At 43.6% G+C, this 19779-nt stretch overlaps 1 protein-coding gene and 1 pseudogene across 2 annotated transcripts in view; both read right to left on the reverse strand.

Moving 5' to 3' along the window:
* LOC106802970 (uncharacterized) overlaps window positions 1–19779 on the reverse strand; it is a 112398-nt gene that overhangs the window by 82192 nt on the left and 10427 nt on the right. The gene's annotated exons all lie outside the window — the stretch shown is intronic.
* On the reverse strand, window positions 8791–18940 carry LOC101395356 (large ribosomal subunit protein uL10 pseudogene; annotated as a pseudogene). Its single transcript, XR_001392141.2, has 3 exons — window positions 15576–18940; window positions 14770–14829; window positions 8791–10736 (listed from the first exon to the last, which is right to left on the reverse strand). The product of XR_001392141.2 is annotated as a large ribosomal subunit protein uL10 pseudogene (transcript).

Genomic DNA, 19779 nt, shown 5'->3' on the forward strand with positions numbered 1-19779 from the left:
AAAAAAACAAGAAGGGAATCAAAATTGTACACTAGAAAAAAAACGATTAATTGTAAAAGAAGGCAGTAACAGAGGAATTGAGGAACAAAAAAGGGCTAACTCAACAACTAAATGAGGGGAAAAAATGAAGAAAATGGGCAAAGGATCTGAATAGACATTTCCCCGAAGAAGATATATAAATGGCCAGCAAGCACATGAGAAGATGTACAACATCATTAATCATTTGGGAAATACAAATTAAAACCACAATTAGATACTACTTCATACCCATTAGGATGGCTATAATCAAAAAAATGGAAAATAACAAGTGTTGGCCAGGATGTGGAGAAGTGGGAACCCCGCACATTGCTGGTGGGAATGTTAACTGTTGTGGTCCAGTAGAAAGCAGTTTGGCAGCTCCTCCAACAGTTAGACATAGAATTACCATATGACCCAGCAATTCCACTCCTAGGTATATGCCCCAAAGAATTGAAAGCAGGTATTCAGTCCAATACTTGCACATGAATGTTAATAGCAGCACTATTCACAATAGCCAAAATGTAGAAACAACCCAAGTGGCCATCAATGGATAAAAAATGTGGTATATCTATACAGTAGAATATTACTCAGCCATAAAAAGGAATGACGTATGGATACATGCTATAACATGGATGAACCTTGAAAACGTTATGCTAAGGAAAAGAAGCCAGACATAAAGGATCACATATTGTGTGATTCTATTTTTATGAAACTTCCAGAATAGGTATATCCACTGAGACAGTAAGTAGATTACCAGGGGGTGGGAGAGGGGAAGGGAGAAGGTGAGTGGAGAATGACTGATTAATAGGTATAGGATTTTCTTTGAGGGTGATGAAATGTTCTGGAATTAGATAGTGGTGATGCTTACACAGTATTGTGAATGCACTAAATGCCACCAAATTATATACTTTAAAATGATTAATGGTTAATTTTATGTTATGTGAATTTTACTTCAATAAAAGGAATAATTTTTAAAAATCCTGCTTCTGAAATGTGGTCATGCCTTCCTCTTGTGACCCTTCTAGGCATGATGTCATCAAAGTCTTTTAAATGACAGATTGCTGGGACATTATCAAGCTTGCAGAACAGGTTGCATAAACTGTTTTGCCATTGTCATTAATGAATGTTCGTTTAATAAATGTTACCATGTATGACATAATTTAGTCCAAGACTTGCTTTCATTATAACCTCATAGGGAGATTGTGAAAAAGTAAGTAATCCTCACCCATCTCAAACTCAAATTTCTTTGACAGCTACCATTATCTCCAAATAAACATAGATAAAATCAAATTGACTAAGGCCATTTTACAATGCATGGTAAGCGTTCAAAGAATGTTAATTATTATATTTCAAAATGAATTTAATTATGACATTAAAATCCACAAGAACAGTGAAAAGGGAGAAGAGTGATTTACTTATAGTGAAAATAAGAGAACTTCTAAATAAACCACATATGTATAACCAAAGTAGAATCATATGAAGCCCACCGCCACCACCACACAAGCTGAACTAAAAAACTGCAAGGAGAAGGGTTAGGAAGCCAGCAAATACCTTTAGACAATAAAATAAATCTTATGCTTAATCACAAAAGCAAATTTACCAGCTCCCAATAGTTAAAGAAGGTTCCCTTGAAGCCAGATTGTGTTTAGTCTCCATTTAAAATAATCATCCTTACATTTGTTAAGGTTTTTCACTTTCCTAAGCATTCTCACACAGCTAATCATCTTCTCTCCAAATCAATGTGAGATAGGTAGAGCAGTCATTATTCCTATTTTACAGATGAGGAAACTGAAGCACAACAAAAGAGAGTAACTTGGCTAAAGGTACACACAGACTCGGGTCTGCTAATTCTCTGCCCAGCGCTTTTGCAACTCAACTTCCAGTTATATAGATTCAGGTTCAAATGCGTTCCAGGCAAGGAGAATATCACAATTGAGATAAAGGACCAAACAATTAAACAAAAGAAACCCAAACCGTGTGAAGCCACAGAGCAAAACACATGATACGTTTTTCTCCAACAAAGAATCACACTTTTCTTTATCCCCGTTTGTAATATCACCTTGCAACAACTTTGGTAACACTCAGAGGCAACAGCCAAAATAAAGATTCAAATGAGAAAATCATACCACCGCCACTACACGATTACCCCACCCTACCGGAAGCCAAAGCCATTGGCCTTTACTGATGTGATGAACAGGCCGCTGAATGCAAGCTCAGAGCCACAGCAAGTCAGGCCTCCATCTTGCCCAAAGGGGGGAAGCAATAGAAACTGGGATGGAGATTCGTCCATCCAAATAAGATCACCTGAAACTCAGAGCTAGGAACCAAGCATGGAAGCTGCTGACTGGAAGGGAGATAGCAAAAAGGAAGTGACTCTGCACAGACGTTCCAATCCCTTAAGCTTCAGATAGTTCTTTCCTCCCAGCTCCTACAGTACTTTTAGTCTGTGCTGCTTAATACTTAAAAAATTGGCAAGCCTCTGTGGAATACCTTCTATATTTGCTCAGTGTACAATAAGAGAATTCAGAAGGGGACAGGAGAGAAGTGGCAAGTACAGTCCCTGCCCTTAAAAGAGCTTTACTATCAAGTTGGGGGGGGGAGATACTTATATCCATGAACAATGAGCCCAGGGTACAGGGCATTAGATAATAAGAGACTGTTATGTGGGAAAGAGTAGGCAACATAAGAGGTCAGAAAAGAAGCAGGGAGAAAAGGAATTCATTTAATCCTAATAATGACCCTATGAGGTAGAAACTAGTATTATTCCCACTTTACAGATGAGGAAACTGAAACTCTGAAAGGTTGTGCAAATTGCCAAAGAAACGTAAGTAGTAAGTGGCAGAGTCAGGAGTTCAACCAAGAACTCTCTGAATCCAAGAGGATTGGAGTAAATGGAGAATGCTTCCTGGAGGAACTAGGGCTTGAACCAGGCCTTAAAAGATGGAAACCTGAAGGGCCTTGAAAACAGGTAGGAATTTGGTAACTATCAAAAGGCATTGTGCAGAGTCACGTATCAAAGGCACTATCTTAGGAATATGAGTCTACAGTGATATGCAGAATGACCTGAAAGAGTGAAAGACTGCAATCAGGAAACCAGCTAGGTAGCTGTCATAGAATGCAATACTGTAGGGCAGCCTGAACCAGGATAGAAGGGGACACAGTGGAGTAGAATTAAAATATCTCTGAGGGAAAAAAAAAAGGGTGAGGTGATTTTAAAAATAGGGATAAAGGAGTTGGGTAAGAAAAGATTCCAAGAATTTGAGCCTGAAATACCCTGAGAATGCTGGTACCACATGATGGAAATAATGTCATCAGGAAGGGAAGCAGGCCGGAACACTTGGTTTGAAACAAACTGACACTGAGGTGCAGACAAAAAATCCAAGTAGAAACGCCAGGAGACAGTTGAAAATATAGGTCAGGAGCTCAGATGAGGCCAGAGCCAGAGGCATCAGTCTCCACATAGAAGTACTGGTTGAAATCACGAATGAATGTTGATTAGTTACTGTGGCAGACATTGTGATTTGCCTACCAAAAAGCTATTCCTCATTTCTTCCTTGCTTACGGAATCCCGATTTTGTCCTATAGCAAATACTTGTGTTCTTAAGGGAGGCTGGGAGCTCTCCTGCTCCGGAGGGAAAGATCAGAGGGAGTGGTCTATGCCAGTGGTTCTCAACCTTGGTTTCATGGGGGAATCACCTGAGGAACTGTAAAATGTTGATGCCTGGGTCCGACAGTCAGAGAGTCTGATTTAATTGCTCTAGGGTGTGCCTGGGCATGGGCTTGTTAAAAGCCCTCCAGGTGATTCTCTTGTGCAGCCAAAGTTGAGATCCACTGGTCTAAGCCAATCATGGTAGCTTTGCTCCCCTTGTCAGTAATTGATTTAGGTAATCCTAGCCAATGGGTCCTGAAGGGAAGTTGGGGGACGGGCATGGTAAATAGGTTTTTCTTACTCTTAAAATTAAATGCACTGCAGGAAACACCATTTTTTAGATGAACATCGTCATTTCTACTTGTGATGCATGGAACTGCTGCAACCATCTTGCAGTTCTGAAAGGGATATGCTAAAGATAGCAGGTGAAAAGGTGGAAAACACCTGGGTTCTTAATGAGGTCCTTGAGCTACTGAATTGACCAATTCTGGAATCTCCCTACCTTTAGATATCTTGTTATAAGAAATAATATTTGTCCTTATTGTTTAAGTCATCTTAAGTTGAGTTTTCTACTACTTGCAGCTAAAAGCATCCCAACTGGAAACATATATAGATTCCTCTGCTATGGATTGCCATAAAAAGATTTCATATATATTTCATAGTAAATATTACACTATATTGTATTCATCGATTTCCTGTCGGTCTCCTTCCCTAGTTTTTGAGTCCCCAGAAGACAAGCCTTGTGTCTAATACATTTCTGTATCCCCAGAGCATAATTTTTGTTGTTAGTGCCTGTGGAGTGGATTCTGACTCCTAGCAACCCTGTGTAGAGCAGAGCAGAACCCTGCCCAGTGTTTTTTGTGCCATTCTCTCATCTTCTGGAGCTATATCAGACAATGCTCTGCTGCTATTCATTGGGTTTTCATAGCCAATTTTTTCGAAATTGAGTGGCCAGGTCCTTCTTCCTAGTCTGTCTTAGTCTGGAAGCTCTGCTGAAACCTGTCCACCATAGGTGATCCTGCTGGTATTTGAAATACCAGTGGCATAGCTGTCAGCATCACAGCAACACACAGCTGCCACAGCATGACAATCGACAGATGGTGGTGTGGTGCTCTGACTGGGAAATGAACCTGGGCCACAGAACTTAAAAGCTCCAAATCTTAACTGCTGGACCGCCAAGGCTCCAGAGCATAATATAGGTCTCCAAACATAAATAAGTATTTAAACATTTAAAAAATGCTTGATGGATAGATGAAAGAGTACCTAGAGAAAAGAGGAGACTGTCAACAACAGTGTCTTCAGGAGAATCCACAGTTAGGATGAAGAAGAGAAAAGAGGGAACCAGGAAATAAAAGAGAGGTGTGCTCAAAGGGATAGAAGGAAAAGTAGTTAGGTCTGGGTCACAGAAGCCAAAATATTAAAAAAATTAATGTTAGGGTAGTCAGTGTCAGTGGGAACAAGAAAAACATGGGAGTGAAGAAAAGCCTATTGAGATTTGGTGAAGAAGAGATACCTGGGAACCTCTGGTATGTATTTGCCCAAGCAGACTCAAAGCCTCATGAGGACTTATTTCTCAACAATCTAAGTTACCCGCCCTCTGCAATAGAATCTTCGGCATAATCGGGTGCTTAAGCTGAAATTACTATTCTTAGTCAATGCAGCATTTAAGGGAATCTCAATAACTTTGTCTTCAATTTGGTTTCTGGTGACATCATCAGCTTTGGGGACCCCATACCCAACTGAAACTAGATCAAAGTCAAGAGTTATTACCATCATCATGAAATACGGTAAAATATCCTTGGACGAAGAAAGAAGAGATCAAATTTTCTCTGCAAGAAAGTGAGGAACTTTGGGTGTCAATTTCTTCAAACACAGCACAGCACCTGTCACAGATACGTCGGGTGGCGTGAAAAGGTCACCTCCTTGCAGCCTTACTTTCTTGCTCACAAGTTGACAGGGGGTTTCCCAGGGTGGTAACACTCTCGTTTAAGACATTCTGGAGCCCTAATTTCCATTTCAAATGATAGGTTATCTCTACTTTCGATTAAACAAGTAACTTTAATCTGTTGCCATGGAATTCTTCTGCATGACTTTGGTCTCTGAGAATGGTATGTTTCCGGGAAGGAGTCTTGGGGAAAGTCCCCTTCTTCAGTGCAAAAGCCCTTCCTCTTTTTCCATCCGGGAGCATTTGCCACTGCCCCACAAGTAGAGCCCATTAGATCTGGTAGGTATAAGTACCCTCTGAGAATTCTGTGAGATCTGTAGGAGCCCATTCAACCTGTAAACAGTTAGCTGAGAAATGTCAGAAACTCCCCAAATCCAATGAAGTTTGACCTCGGCATAGTCTCAGGAAAGTATGATTGTATTAGCATGTTTAATACTAAGTCCACTGTTTCCCATTGTTCCCTGTGGTAGGTAAAATAATGACTCATCCACCAGATGTCCACATCCTAATCCCCAAAACCTATGAACATGTTATGTTACATGGCAAAAAGGACTTTGCAGATGTGACTAAGTTAAATATTTTCAGATGAGAAGATTACCCTGGATTATCTGGGTGGGTCCAATGTAATCACAAGGGTCGTTATAAGAGTGAGGCAGGAGTGTCAGTCAGAATAAGATGTGATGAGGGCCGGCCCCGTGGCTTAGCGGTTACGTGCTCCCGCTCCGTTGCTGGCGGCCCGGGTTTGGATCCCGGGCGCTCACCAACGCACTGCTTCTCCGACCATGCTGAGGCCACGTCCCACATACAGCAACTAGAAGGATGTGTAGCTATGACATACAACTATCTACTGGGGCTTTGGGGGAAAAAAATAAATTAAATTAAAAAAAAAAAGAATAAGATGTGATGAGAGTAGAGGGGAGAAGGAGAGGGAGAGGGATTTAAAGATGCTATGCTGCTGGATTTGAAGATGGAGAAGGAATGTGGGTGGCCTCTAGAAGCTGGAAAAAGCAAGGAAACAGATTCTCCCTGAGAGCCTCCAGAAGGAACACAGCCCTGCTGACACTTTGATTTGAGGAGTTCTGAACTGCAAGAACTGAAAGGTAATAAATTTGTGTTGTTTTAAGCCACTAAGTTTATGCTAATTGTTATAGCAACAATAGGAAACTAATACACTTGACGTCATAACTTCCTTTGAAAATGGTCAAATAAATTTGCAGTCTCCAGCCTTCTTTTGGAAATTCACAGTGCACACTGGTTCACTAAAGGCTCTGAGAAGTCCTGTGGAAAAAACCTATCTAAGTTTACCCCAGTATTGACCATGGAAAAATTTTTAGCTGCAAACATCAATTATCATCCTGCAGAACAAGGTTCCTTTCTCAGAACACTGGTTTGAGGTAAAGCTGCTGATAACTCATTGCATGGTAATTTGACTGAAGCTGAAGATAGACGTGTTAACCAGAGGAGAAGTTAGTGTGGAGAGCTAGAAGGTGGTGAGTCAAAGAACAAGAAACTCTCAATGTGTTGCTCAACTGGTCCAGGAAAGCTCATTCTCACATACAAATATGAGTATTTAGTCCCTGCTCTCTGATCTATCCCTAGGGTGGGGCTATCACAGATAGATGACAGAGTCATTAAGATAATCCAAGGAGTTCCCCTAATTCTCATTCCTTGCTCCCCAACCAACCTTCTGCTATCATTAAGCTTCCCTTTCAAGTCTGGCCTGACTGGCTAACATGCCAACTCCAGTCTGATTAAGTTATCTGTACAACCAAAAACGAACACATTGGAATTCTGGCTTTGTATCTCTATCCCTTGTGATTTAGATTTGGTGAACATGAGTCCATCTCCAGGAGATTACTGACCTCTAAGTATCTCTGACAAAATTCAGTTTCTGGGCCTAACTAGTACACTATAAGGTCCTGCCTAAATTGCCAGACAGACAACCTTTCATAATGACACTTCCACCCTGCCTTACTCTGACTGCCACATCCCTCTTGGGGGCAATTTCCTTGTCCATAACAGCTCAGCCACCATTTAGGAGAAGTTTATTTAAAGTGCATTCATTTGACTGAGTTCACCTGCAGGACGAGGTCAAGCAGCATTGGATATGAGCAGAAAAGGGCTACAGGGGCAGAGAATAGGGGGCAACTTGGGACAGATACGAGGATCCTCCCTTTGGACCAATGCAATGAGTGTAAATGAGGCTAGTACATCCATTTCCTGTACTAATAGAGGGAGGAGGTCAGAGCAGAGAGGACAAGTAGTACCACATATCAATTCAGATCACTGGATAGAAGCCAGGTGGAATGCTGGGTTACAGTGTGTGGACAGCTATTGTCTTCCCAATACTTCATTTCAAGGACTTTTCCTTTCCCTTCCTCTAGCCGCATGGTATCAGTGGGAACTGCATGTTCCTACAATGTGACATGCAGCCCTCTGTCCATGGTTTTGTAAATCCCTCTTTTATGAGTTACATTTGGTTAGCAAAAGTTGATCCCCAAGAGCCTGAGTCCAGGGCTGGACACGTAAACCAAACTGAGCTAATAAATCCTTTCTGAGGGAATTTTTGAACTAAGAGAGAGGTCACTTTCTCTCTCTGGATGGTCAGATCCATAACATGTAAGACTTGGGTGGTATTAGCCGCCATATTTTCCTTCATGTGGACTGGAAAGAGAGAGCTGGTCTAACGTAAGAGAGAAGAATGAAACACAGAGGCAAAGAGGTGCAGAAGCAAGTGGTAGACAGAGAATCCAGGCAGCATGTATCCCATGGTTCGGGTCCATCTCTGAAGATCACTTATATTCAGGAACTTGGGTTTTGTGAGACATTCCTGAATCCATACTTAAAAAAAAAAATCACCTTTTTGTTCTATCTGTAAAATTGCGGTAATAACTCTACCTTCTACGGTTGATTTAAAAGAGTCTGTAAATTTGTAAATTTGTGAAGCCTTTAGAACCCTGCCTGGCACATAGTAAGTGCTAGATGATGATTTATTAAAAACTATTTTTGTTACTTGCAACCAAGAATGCCCTAACTAATAATAGAAGGATCCAAAGGGCATGCCCGGGCTGAATGGGAAAGAAGGCTGTGATCAAATAACAGTGCCTACTAGGACAGTGAAAGTGGGAGGCAACAGCACATACATATCATATACAACTCACTTCAGCAACTCAGGATACAAATTTTCAACATTTCTTTTAATGTTCAAATTATTATGACTCTGAGTTTTTACATGCCCATGTTGACAGGAAATTCAGCTCTTATCTTGGGGTCCCTTAGAACACAGTGTATGAGATATACTTCCTGAGACCACTATACAGCCTTGGTCCCTGGGCTGGATTATGTCCCACAAGGATGGTGGGGTATGGTTGTCCCAGACAAATGTTTCAAGATAAAGTAGGCTGGGCTCTTCCAATTCTTTCATACATGCGGATCTTTGCTTGTGGCTTAAATTTGCCCACAGGAGGGGCTGTGTTGAGGTAGAGTCTGGTATCAGTGGCTTCAAAGACTCGGCAGAAATGTCCCCCAAACCCCCTTGCACCACAGGACCCCCAGTGCAGGGGCAGCCACCTAGTCCTGTCTCCTTCTACCCTCATAGTGCTGTTTTTTTCCTTTAAGAGAAGTAAGCCTTTACTTCCTTGTTTCACAAATAAAACTGGCTGATTTGGTTGCTTTTGGTGATTAGTCAAACAGACCAAATCCCACATCCACGTCCAACTCCTCCAACTCTTCCTTTGCTTTGACCTTGGCTGGGGCTGCAGCAGCAGCAGGAGCAGCAGTGGTGGCAGTGGCCTTGATCCTCTCAGCAAGTGGGAAGGTGTAATCAGCCTCCACAAACAAAGCCAGGACCCGCTTGTACCCACTGATGATAGAATGGGGTACTGATGCAACAGCTGGGTAACCAATCTGCAGACATATGCTGGCAACATTACAGACACCCGAGAAGCGAGAATGCGAAGTTCCCTCTGTGATGTCAAGCACTTCAGAGTTGTAGATGCTGCCATTATCAAACACCTGCTGGATGATCAGCCCAAAGGAGAAGGAGGAGATGTTCAACATGTTCAGCAGTGTGGCTTCACTGGCTCCCACGTCGTCTCCAGTCTTAATCAGCTGCATGCCACTCAGAATTTCAATGGTGCCCCTGGAGATTCTAGTGATAATGCCTAAAGCCTGGAAGGAGGAAGTCTTCTCAGGCCCCAAACCAGTGTTCTAGGCTGGCACAGTGACTTCACATGGGGCAATGGTAGCAATACAGGTGGCAGCTGGCACCTTATTGGCCAGCAGCATGTCCCTGATCTCAGTGAGGTCCTCCTTCATGAACACAAAGCCTACTTTCCCCCAGATATGAAGCAACAGTTTCTCCAGAGCTGGGTTGTTTTCCAGATGCCCTTGAATGACCTGGTGCATCATGGTGTTCTTGCCCATCAGCACCACAGCCTTCCCACAGAGGGACATGAGGATCTGCTGCATCTGCTTGGAGCCCACATTGCTCCCACAATGAAGCATTTTAGATAATCATCCCAAAGTTAGATGATCTTAAGGAAGTAGTTGGACTCCCAGGTCACCCTGTCTTCCCTGGGCATCACGGTGGTGCGTCAGGGATTGCCTTGCAGGGTTGAAAGACGATATCACTCTCATGAGGACGCCTGGCAAGAGGAGGTCTCTCATGGTGCTTTTTATCTCAGGAGTTTTGTTGCCCATTCCTGACCCCTGGAACGGGCCAGGACCGCCCTGGTCCATCCCAACATGTTATAACAACTTTGGGCTTCAAATAGAAAAGGGTGAGGATCTCAGTCAGAAATTCAGGATCTCAATCTCAGTCTCAAATAGAAGCCCAGGTACTCCTTATGCAAACTTCCCCCATTCCCTCTGGACAACTGACAGTGTCCTATGTTGATGGGCACGTAGTGTTTTATATTTTTGTAACTCAAGGGCCATTCTGGTGACTTGCCCAGAACAAAGGAAGAAAGCCTCAAAGGGAATCAATGTCTTCACTAAAAACTGCCAGCAACCTCCAAATGGCAGCTTCTCTGCTTAGGAAATAAATAAGTAGAGTCCCTTCACTGAGACCCACAACACACAGGTTTGCCATCCCTAGGTTAGAGAACGGAAAGACACTGGCACCTAGAGGGAGGGAGGGAGGTACAGGAGTTCAGGTTGATGGACGTACAAACAAGACTGGAAGAAACAAATCCAAACCACAACTTTGCTTTTCACCAACCTAACACAGTCAAGAGGGATTACACAGGGAGGTAGCTGAGGGCAGCACAGGTGAATATATACTCCTTGAGGGAGCACTGCCAGGGAGCCCACAGACCCTGCTGCAAGAGGTCTGCAAAGCTTTCTGCTTGCTTATCATCACCTTGGCAACAAGAGCTTCCTTCCCATTGGATCTATTTATTGAGGTTGTGGTAGAGCAGTGGTTCCCAAAGGGTGGTCCCCAGACCAGCAGAGCAGCAGCAGCACTTGGGAACTTGTTAGAAATGCAAATTTTGGGGCAGCTCCTCAGACTTGCTGAATCAGAAACTCTGGGGGTGGGGACCTGCAGGCTGTGTCTTAATCACCTCCAGGTGATTCTGATGCACACTCAAATGTGATAACCACTGGCCTAGATCTATTTTAATCAACAGGCTCTGTGCTTTGCACTGGGTGGGGTTGCCAGATAAAACACAGAATGCCAAGTTAAATTTGAATTTCAGATGAACAACACTAATTTTAGTGTAAGTATGTCCAAAATATTGCATGGGATAGTTTTCATTTTATTATATATTTATAAAAGCATTTGTTCTATATCCGGAATTCAAATTGGGCATCTTGTATTTTTATTTACTAAATCTGGCAACTGTAGGCGGGGGGACTCCAGAGAGGAAGATGATGGCACAAGCCTAGCCTTTGAAGGGGAGCAGAATTTGTCCCCCCAAAATAAGCCTTTTTGGCACAAGGATTATTTTGGGCTGATTATTTTTAAGGAACAGCCGACACAGGGAAAGCTCTAAAAACCAAGAGAAGTTACCCTTTTGTAAGAAATTTACATTTATAAGGGAAATCTCCATTTGTAGGGATGTCTCCCTCTCTGTACCAAAAAGAGAAGGATGACTCTAAATCTCTAGAAACTCTTATCAATGCAGAAGACAATGACTTAGATCTGCATAACAACCTTACCCTTGTTTACTGTGCTTTTCCTGATAACCTCCCATAACTGGCTCCCCACCCCCAACATCTTCTTGTCTTTAGCTGGAGATGGTATTTAAGGTGATGGCTTGGGCCATTCAGAAGAGTTACTCAGTTGTCCTGAGTCTCTCCCACATATGCGGGAGGTATACATGTTATTAAACTTCTGTTTGTTTTTCTCCTGTTAATCTCTCTTTTATTACGGGGGGGTCTCAGCCAAGAACCTAGAAGGGTAGAGGGAAAATTATTTTTCCTCCCCTACACCCTCAAGGGTCCCCCAGATCAGTTGGGTATGCAAAGCTTTGACATAAATCAAATCGAGAACAATTACAAAGAGAACGTACTCGGGAGTGTAAAACTTAAAGAGCGGGGAATTCTAAGCAAGCACAGAGCACGGGGGCGGGGCGGTGCTGCAGGATAAACCAGAAAAGAATTTAGGAATTGGATTCGAGTTCACAGTTCAGACTCCACGGGTCCCAGCTATTGTAGTTTCTGGCAATAAGACTTGTATTTTTTTTTTTCTCTCTCTGACCAAACCCCTGCCTTGTACCCATTAGGGACCTTTGTGTGAATTAGAAAAAGGCGCCCTTTCCTTGGGTCACTTGAGTGCACAGCTTGGAGCATGGATCCAGGGCTGGAGTTCAGCCCCCACTCACCCCCTCAGCTAAGCACGACACTTTGTGGCAGCTCTGAGCCTGCTGCCCTTGTGACAGGTCCGCCTATTTGCTGGCTAACTTGGACCCATTCCACTTGCTTACACTCGGTCTGCTTTGTTTCAGGGTCCTGGCCACCAGTGGGGGTGCCCTGCCCCCCACCACCCAAGGCTCAGTTTTCTAAAGCCATGTTTGTCAAAAGCATCTGTGTGCAAATTCCTTTGTTCATAATGGTGGCATTCAAGTTGAATTGCGCATGAAATTGTCTTGCTAAAGAAGCAGCTTTCTCTATATAAAAAAGGGCAAGAGAAATTGAAGGATCTTATTAGTTAATAAGAATTCTGAGTAGTGAAATTCCAAATTAGCATAAAAATTTCTTGTTCAGAGCACGTGCAGCAGCAGAGTAAAAGAATTCTTTTCTTCCTCTTTTTTTGTTAAAGCATTTTGTTCTAAAATAGTATAATCACAATAAGACATTCCAATGTGTGAATTATAGTATATTAAGTCATGACTAATTGCACTGATTTGCATTCAGGGTTTTTTAACATCTGTGTGGTAATTATCCTAATCCAATTTGTTATGCAGAATACAATCAATGTTATGTATGTTAGTGTTTAAGACCCCAACACAATTTCCTGTAATAAAACAGAATGAAATATAAAGGTAGCTCAGGTGGAAAGACAGGCTCATCTTTTATAGATATCAAGCTCCCTTTCTTGATCTCCAAAATTAGCTGGGGGTGGGGGACAGCGGAGATCAAGCAAATTTAATTAGCATTTTAAAAGGAGGCCCAAGCAAAGAGAGAAAAGAGAGAGCGCTTTCGCTCCTGAGAACAAGCGAGCAAGCTGTATTAAACCCTCAGGAAGAAGACTTGTTTCTAACGGGCTGTGGCTTTCAGAAGCTGCCAGAAATAATGTCCTGACCTCGCCTGATAATGAGCCAATGAGACCATGTTCTGCTGACACTGTGCTATTTCAGTAAGGGTTGTATCTTACCTGAGAGTCAGGGTTTAGCTTTAAACCTTTCATTTTTCTGTCCTTTTAAGAAAAGGATAGAACTCTGCCTAATATCTCCCAGAAAGTCCTAGGAATCTGGGGCATAGACAAAGTATCTGAGCAGACTTGAGGCACAGGCAAAGAAAGCAGCTATGTCTGTGTAATTTGTAGGGACACTAGTGAGCCCTCCCCCCCAACCACCTCGAGACACACACACACACACACACACACACACACACACACAAAAACACACGAAACCTTGCTGCCCCCTCTCAGATGTCTGAATTTCCTACTGTAGGGGAGAAAGACAAATCCTCCACCCTCTGGGTCCTTCTGGCTGGGCTATGAATTAAATTGACATGAGACAGAATAACAGGAGAAAATCAAACAAAAGTTTATAACATGTATACATGGGAGAGACTCAGGAAAACTGAGCAACTCACCAAAATGGCCAAGCTGCCGGCTTAAATATCATCTTCAGCTAAAGGCAAAGGAGGATGTTGGGGGTAGTGGTTTCTGACTTCAAAGGGGAGGAAGGCAATTCATATGGAAATGGACAAGCAAATGTTTGGTAAACAGAACTTTGATAAGAATGGGCTTAGCAAGGACCCTCACAGTCTACCTATACCCAGGGTTATCTATGGTGATGGCCTGTCTTGGGGACGGGCCTTTTATCTTAAATTCTTCTAGGCAGTTAGGGAGGAAGGTCAAAGTTTCTTTTAGAGTCCTTTGTTCTTAAAAATAATCAAGGCAAGGCAAAGAGACACATTTTGGGGTGGCCAATTCTGATCCCCCACACTACTTTGGGACATCAGTCCCTTAACTTTTGGATTTATCCCCTTTAAAAAATGCCAATCTGCCTCACCAAAAATACAAACATTAATGAGCAGTACTTAGGGCCGGGCCCGTGGCTTAGAGGTTAAGTGCGTGCGCTCCGCTGCTGGCGGCCCGGGTTCAGATCCCGGGCGTGCACTGACGCACTGCTTCTCTGCCATGCTGAGGCCGCGTCCCACATACAACAACTAGAAGGATGTGCAACTATGACATACAACTATCTGCCGGGGCTTTGGGGGAGAAAAAGGAGGAGGATTGGCAATAGATGTTAGCTCAGAGCCCGTCTTCCTCAGCAAAAAGAGGAGGATTAGCACGGATGTTAGCTCAGGGCTGATCTTCCTTACAAAAAAAAAAAAAAAATGAGCAGTACTTAACCAGCCTCTTTCAGAAATAAGAGAGTAGAGAGAAGGTGAGGGTATGAGATGTCTGAGGAGCAACAGAGGCCCTGAGGGAGTAAAAAGGGCCTGAGTAGCAAAGGTGGCGGATACTACAATGTTCACTTACTTTGCCATTCTGCTGAGTACAGATGTCCTGGTATCCTCCAAGGGTGGAGGGAAGCCATGTCTATGGGGAAAGGGAGCAAAGTAGACATGAGATCCCCTCCAGGCCCCCCTACCCTCTACCCACCCTCTCACCAACAACCAGTCCCCATTACCTTTCTATTGCCATCTTGGTCAATCCATAATGTAAACCCATGGGTCCCCAACCTGGCTGATAACCAGAATCACCAGGAAAGCTTGTTAAACATATAGAGGCCTCATTCCCTCATCAATTCAGATTCAGTAGGTATGAGATAGGGCACATGCATGGGTATTTTTAAAGCTGCTCCCGAGGTGATTCTAATGGACAGCTCCACTGGGCAACCACTGGCATCAGCTTAGGTTTCCCCCCAGGTGCGCCTGCCTAGGCAAATGGAGGTTACAGTGTCGTGGCAAATGCCAGACATAATGAGCAAAACTATGTCCCAGCAGACTAGGCCTGGAAGACTCCTTCCTTGACCAAAATTTAGTCAGGCTTTTCTAAGCCCTTATTTCAACTAGGCCCTGTCCTTGGCCTGCCTTTAGCAAAGAATCCTGCTATGTCAGTTTAGCAAAAATCCCCCCAGAGATATCTGATCACACTTGATATCTGATCAAGTTCCTCACCCCCCCCCACCCTTGATTTCTAAGTCCTTGGCTTGCCTTTAGTAATAATCCTGTTAAAGCCAGTTTATCAAGAATTCCCTTGCCCTTAATGTCTGTCTGAGTCAGCTTGAGCTGCTGTAACAAACTACCATAGACTGGATATCTTAAAAAACATTTATTTCTTACAGTTCTCGAGGCTGGGAAGTCCAAGATCAAGGTGCAGGCAAATTTGGTTCCTGATGAGAGCTCTCTTGCAGGCTTGCAGATGGCTCCCTTCACTCTGTGTCCTCACGTGGCCAAGAGAGAGCACTCTGGTCTCTCTTCTTGTAAGGACACTAATCCCATCATGCGGACCTCACCCTCATGACATCATCTAAACCTAATCACCTCCCAAAGGCCCCACCTCCAAATACCATCACACTGGGGGTTAAGGCTTCAACATATGAATATGGGAGTTGGAACACAAACATTTAGTTCTTAACAACATCTAACCAAGTTCCTGCTAGTAATTTGGTATCCACTGACCCCCTCATTCTCCCCATTGGCTATAAATCTCCTCTTGTCTTTATTGTATTAGGAGTTGAGTTCAGTCTCTCTCCCTTATTGCAATAGTCTTACAGAAAGTCTTCTTTACCACTTTAACAAGTGTCAGAATAATTTTTCTTTAACAGGCCTTTAAAGGAAAAAATTACCTCTATCAGACACCAGGGCTCCATTTAACCAGCTACTTTCTGGTTAGTCAAGGCCTGCTCCGGCCCATTAAACAGGACCCCAGTGCGGCATCACCCAGGTGCCTAATATATATGTAGGAAAGACTTTGGTAAGGATTGGCAGTCCTTGATGGGAATTTGTTGGCAGTATCTGTGAGCAAAGTTACGAATTTCCCACCATTCAAACAAAGCATTTACCCTAGGTCTTGCCCTCTACTAGGAACCGGGGCTTAAGACTAGGCCCCTTTGCTCTCAAAACTTATAGAAAAGCAGGGGAGGCAGACATGTAAACATGCAACCACAGCACACTTGAGGGCTGTGACCAGCTTATCATAACCATTTGCTGGAAGGTGAGGAGCCAGCTCTGGCAATTAATTGGTGCGAGGTCTTCATTGGATGACATCTCTGAGGTGATCCCTTCACTTTGCTTACCCCTGCAAAGCTGCTTCTGCCTTCTGCTTGTCCTTCTACAACAACATCTCAGAGCACACCTTTCCCCAGGGTTTCCTTCTAACCCCCAGCACACTGACCCTTCCATCGCTAACCCCTGCCTACAAGACAAAACCCAAACTTGTTAACCTGTGTTAAAAAACAAAATTCAACTGAGTAAATTTGAAGATCTAATTGGCTTTATTCAACGATTCATGGATCAGGCAGCATCCCATCTAGTAAATAGAAAGTTACTCGAGGAGCCATACAAAATGAAAGGTTTTTATAGGCAGCAGGAGGGTCGGACAAGGAAACAAAAGAAAGGATTACTTCAGGCAAGGTTACCTTCCCCTAGAGGGAAGGCAGGGGGTCTTATCATGCAGATTACCTCACTAGCATTGATCAGGAAATTCCAGACTGATTGGTTTAAAATTCCACTCCTGGGAGAGGCTGAAACTGCAGTTAGGTTAGGTATTAAGTCTCGGTGGGGCTTAACACAAGTGACTATTTTGGGCTTGCTGTTTCTTTTTAACACCCTGCCATTTCAAGCACTCCACGGGCCTGAAAGGATGGCTTCACCCCCATGAGCATCGTCAATCAGCAAGGCATGTTGGACATTATCTCATGAAGTTAGAAGATAGAGCAGTACAGAACATTCCCTTGATTCCTGTGTCCACACTGTCCTTACTGAACCTTGGCCAGTGGCAAAACAAACAAACAAAAATACCAGAGGGGCTTTCTGACTCCAGAGAAAAGAGGGAGACCAGGCTCAGAAGTGGGGAGCTGAAGAACAAAAGTGAGGCAGAAGAGAGCCCAGAGAAGCCGCTAGTGCTGTCAACCCCTCTAACCACCTCAACTCCACGAAGGAGCACATCGTGCTAGCTGTGATAGCTTCCCTTCCCAGCAACCAAACTTCTCTACTCTCTCCCAAAGGCCCAACAAAAGAGACAGCAAGATGAGCTACTAGAAGATTCGAGAAGCAGAAGGTAGCTAGTTATGGGATTCCAGTCAGGTGCCACTCAAAGACTACCTTGCAAAGAACTTTGAGGCCTCTCTCAGCCTCCATCTCCTCACCATTAAAATGGAGATGAAGGGCCAGCCTGGTGGGTAGCAGTTAAGTTGGCATGTTCTGCTTTGGTGGCCCAGGGTTCACCGGTTCAGATCCTGGGGGCGGACCTACTCACCGCTCATCAAGCCATGCTGAGGTGGCGTCCCACATAGAAGAGCTACAACTCTACAACTAGGATACACGACTATGTACTAGGGCTTTGGGGAGAAAAAAGACAAACAGGAAGATTGGCAACAGATGTTAGCACAGGGCCAGTCTTCCTCAAAAAATAAATAAATAAAATAAAATGAAATGGAGATAATACTGCCATCCTCTCTACCTCATAGATAACAGGTAAGTGTAAAGAGAGACCAAGGACTTGAAAATGCTCTGTAAACTGCAGCCAGCTATTCAGACTTGAGGGCTTATTACTATTCTGATAGGCCCTGCAAGGCCTATTGAAAAGGTTTTATAACAATACACATGAGGGCAACAGGTTGCTTCCAGGAATAGGAACTAGGAACAGGGACAGCAGTGACTCAGACAAGGGCTCTCCAAGTCACCTCTCACCCAGATCCTGGGTGCTTGGTGGGATAAATAGCCTCTGCAACCACCCTCTCCCACCCTCTGTCAATATCACAGCAAAGCACCTGCTGTATTGACCACAGATGCCAAGACCTACCCACAAATAATCACTCAGTGGCCTCCCCTTTCTTTTTGAAAGCTTGTCATTATCATTCTCGAAATCCTGGTCCTGGCATGCCCCGAAAAACATCTATTTGTGGAAGGCGTTGTGCCAATGAAGAGTCTTTGCAAACCTTCCTTCCTTCCTGAATTTGAACCTGCAGACAGGCCACAGGCTAAAAAGAGAACTAACTGAAGTGTGTCTGGTATGTCTGCAACTTTTCAGCCAACTACTCCGCACCCATCAGAACACCTCCACCCTGCACTCATCTCAGGGCCCTGGGGGGAGAATGGGCAACACTTTGCCCTGATGATGCTGACGTGATCTGTTGGCCAACAAGTAAACAGCACATTCTCACTCTGAAGAGGGGGAGGTATAACAGACTTTCTGCGAGGTTCAGAAGGAGATGATTGTTTTTTCGGAGTAGAGAGGCACAGAGCCTTGTCAATTTCCCTATAGATAGCCACCTGCCGGTAAGGAGGACCCTACTTTGTTAGGCCTCTGAAAAAACACAAAAATCTCCGTTGGTAATCACTGTCAATCACTTGGCTGCTTGCCTCAGACCTGGGGAATTTTGGTAATGCCTATAAATCTGCGCAGCAGAGGAGGACTGCCACAAACTTCTATTCTGTGACTCTTATTTGGAAGCTCTTTTATTTTTTTCTTCTCATGTAGGTAACACATCAGACTGATTTGATAAGGGCCAAGGTCTGGAGACAGAAGTAACAAGGGGCTAACAGCCAACACCTCCTTGGCATCTTTCCTTTCCCTGCCGTGACTTGGGGCTTCCAGAAGGGGCCTGCAGGTCTGATACAAAGTCCTGAGCAGTCTGTGGCTCTTCAAATATCAAAGCATCAGTAGGGGCCTGAGGTCAGGTGGGGCTGGAGGAGGCGGGGTTAGTAATAGATGAGGCTTAGATCCGAGTTTAAAGCCAGGTTTAAATAGAGCTGAAAATGCCATCCTGTTCACCAATCAAGCTAAAAAGGAGAATGAGACAGAAAATTGGAGAGAGACTGGAGACCAACCCAGGAACATAGGGAGATGTATTCAGATTGTCCTCTGAGAGGGCCATACCATCTAAATGCCTTTTGACCTTTTAAAAGCACAGAATCTAACCTAGTGCTATACAATATAACTCTGTGATGATGGAAATGTTCTATAAATGCACTATCCCATATAGTAGCCACTAGCCACGTGTGGCTGTTAAATACTTGACATGTGGCTAGTATGACTGAGAAACTGAATTTTTAATTTTACTTAATTTTAATTAATTTAAATTTAAATAGCCACACGTGGCTAGTGGCTACCATATGGACCAGTACAGGTCCAGAGTTACCACACTCTCTGGGTTCACATCACAGCTCTGTCTCTTGTGGTATGGGAGACTTTGGCAAATAATCTCTCTGTGCCTCAGTTTATTCACCTGTGAAATGGGAATAATAAGGGTTCTCACAGGCTTATTGTGAGGATTATACAAGTTAACATGTATAAAGTGATTAGAGAAGTTTCTGGCGCATA

Source organism: Ceratotherium simum, chromosome X (genome assembly GCF_057802395.1).
Source record: "Ceratotherium simum simum isolate JZ-2026a chromosome X, ASM5780239v1, whole genome shotgun sequence".
In the NCBI taxonomy this organism is placed as follows: domain Eukaryota; kingdom Metazoa; phylum Chordata; class Mammalia; order Perissodactyla; family Rhinocerotidae; genus Ceratotherium; species Ceratotherium simum.